At 35.1% G+C, this 2841-nt stretch overlaps 1 long non-coding RNA gene across 1 annotated transcript; it reads right to left on the bottom strand.

Annotated features, from left to right (window-relative positions):
• Positions 1 to 1134: 1134 nt before the first annotated feature.
• LOC150030214 (uncharacterized) lies at positions 1135 to 2632 on the bottom strand. The gene is made up of 4 exons (XR_016527123.1): positions 2485 to 2632; positions 2282 to 2351; positions 1773 to 1866; positions 1135 to 1484 (listed from the first exon to the last, which is right to left on the bottom strand). It is a non-coding gene; the product is annotated as an uncharacterized LOC150030214 (long non-coding RNA).
• Positions 2633 to 2841: the final 209 nt, after the last annotated feature.

Raw genomic sequence — 2841 nt, 5'->3', positions numbered from 1 at the left:
GGGAATTTGTAATGGATAGAAAAAAAAGCTTTTGTATATTTGTAAATCTAGCAACCATTTTTTTCAGTTTTGCAAATACGCAAATCCAACACTAAATTTGAAAAGATGACAATATTCTGTCAAATACAAAATGAATATTTAACCACAAAATCTACTTTAATATTTATCTTCCTTTTATATTTTTATAATGGTTTGATAGTTTGTACTCAAAGACAAGTCTTCATTACATCGAAGAAAACATATCATACCAATAAGGATACTTATCATACTAAAAAATGAGAATAGTTATGTCCCTATTTTATATTCGAGGGTCGAAGCTTTGCTTTCCTATACTTTAGAGACACCCACATTGAGGAAAAGAGGATGAAAGTCATCTAGTCCAGAAGGTTCCAGAAGGTTCCTCCAAATTTGTTAGCATATGGTTCTTGTCAATTATTCTCTCCTCACTATATTGCATCATCTGTCCTTATTTGGTATTACTTGGTGGGTGTACTACTCAGTCAAAGGAAATGAAATGTTTCAATTTTGCAATGCTTGTTAATATGGTAAAACACATGCTCTTCCCCTTTCCCAATACATTCAAATGTTTGGGGCCTACGCTGATGAAATCTGTTTAGATATATCCTTTAAAACAGAAAAGTGATATTGTAGCAGCATTCAATCACTTCTTAGCAATGGTTCAAACCCAATTCAATTGTCAAATTAAGGCTCTCCAATTAAAAAAATGGGTTAATGGGTTACCTGCGCCTAGACCTAAGAGACATCAAGAGCTTTTGGTATTAAGTTCATCCTATGTTCTGGACTTGGGGTCAAAATGAACATAGCTCAACCGGTATGGTGTTCATACTATCAACCTCGAAATCAAAAGTTCGATTCTTCTGCCTCTCCATCTCATATATTGTCAAAAAAAGAAAAGGGTCACAGACTTGGGACCTGTAAAACTGATATGATCGAGAGACCTCAAGCCCTTGCTAAGAGGGCCACCCTTAGGGGTGACGAGGATGGATAGTTATACCCATACTTCTTGTCTAGCAGATGTAGGACACCAGTTGCACTCCCAACCTTGATCCATGGAGAGCAGATTTCTCCGCAAAATCATTTGAGTTTGTCTCAATTTACAAAAGATCAAATCGATGAATTCAACAACTCATGATATATTACAAATATGGCGTACTGTACATATTAATGGAATTGAACAAGAACAACTCCCGTGGAAGCGGGTTTCAATGGTTAAAATCCAGTGTTTTACAAAATCAGATTGACAGACCTCTGAAGTGAGGGCTGGCATTGAAGTCGATTTACCGAAAGTCATTTGAAGGCATCTCTGTTGCTACACGTGCTCGTATTGATGTCATAATTGGAGCTGATTGCGTCTCCATGCTATGTGATAATTCTTGCAAACAGCAGAATCCAAGCTAAGGACAGAAGATCTGAGGTGTTTCTAAACCACCCCACATAAAGGAAACATGATGCAGATTCTTCTTCTGTCAAACACAAATCTAAGGTATTCAAAATTACATTTGAATTTGCTCACTTTTTGCTAAGCTTCTGATTATTCTAATGAGAAATAAATTCACATTATTAATTAACGGCCAAGAAGTTAAGAAATCATATGATTTGGAACACTTTTGGTATTTCAAAGGTTGCTGCTTTCAAGCGCATTGTACCAGAAGAGACTGGACCAAGAACATCGTTTTAATGTCTGTTTTAATGTTGCAGATAAATATGATGAGGGAGAAAGAATTGGTATTTAATTTATGATTGATCAATACCTTGCTATATATAGTTAACAACTTGAAGTTCACTACTAAATCTATCCCTCTTGCTTCTGATAACTCTAGCTTTGCCGTCTCTGATTTCTAGTACCTGGTAAAAGGTATTGGAAATATTGGGGGATAGTAAGAAATAGGATTCGTAAACAATAAGGAAGAATGTATAGTTATTATTATAATCTTATATTTCGTCACTTCCAACATTTTGGCCCCTATAGTTTATATGCAACCACATGACATCAAGAAATAATGTTAGCTTTCACAGTACCACATTATATTGTACATTTCTATTTAACTAGATAACTTAAAAGTAAAAAAGAATAAAATGGAACAAGATAAAGTATGGGAACCAAAATCCAGGTAGTAGAATTGTAATCTGTACAAAGAACTAATAAGAATGTTTAGGATGGCCACAGGGAGATCATTATTTTGCAATGAGTTTAGAAATGAATCAATGAATGTATGTACCTATAACCAATTACGACATAGCCATTAGGTGTATCACATACCTCAGGTCTCGAGTGAAGAACTCCACTAGACATCCCAACATCAACTCGCCAAATGCTACAATTGTATTTGCTGCAAGGAAAAACCAAACTTTTAAGAGAATTTTGAAAAGGGTAAATGTAATCTCTTCAATTAAGAACGAAATATCTAAAGTTCATTCTCAGATGAAAAATTGCAAAAGACATCTCATGTCTCATTGTCTTACCAATTTACTCCAGCCATTTGGGGAGTGTGGCCTACCACCATTGCCTTGGCGCCAACTGCTTCTAGTGTGTCTTCGAGAATTGAATTTATCTGTTAAGAAACAACAACGTAGGAACCAAAATTATTAAGATTTGAACGATAATGAAGTTTCAGAACAGATAAAAGAGAAAAGAAAAGGGATAGAGAAACTTTGCATAGCTATGTAAGAGGTTCAGCCAATGGCCTACATCCACCTAATGTGAAGATCTTCACTTCTGTGAAGAAAATATGGTCAAAGGCACAAGCACTTTCGTTCATTTCCCTCTTTTATTTATTTTTAATAACAAGTCAATTGCTGTTATATAGTATTCGTTTGAGT

This window comes from Benincasa hispida, unplaced genomic scaffold (assembly GCF_027475165.1).
Source record: "Benincasa hispida cultivar pf3 unplaced genomic scaffold, pf3_genome.v1.1 HicScf442, whole genome shotgun sequence".
Classification (NCBI taxonomy): Eukaryota; Viridiplantae; Streptophyta; class Magnoliopsida; order Cucurbitales; family Cucurbitaceae; genus Benincasa; species Benincasa hispida.
Note: the sequence above shows the minus strand (reverse complement) of the source record. Positions and strands in the feature narration are given on the sequence as shown.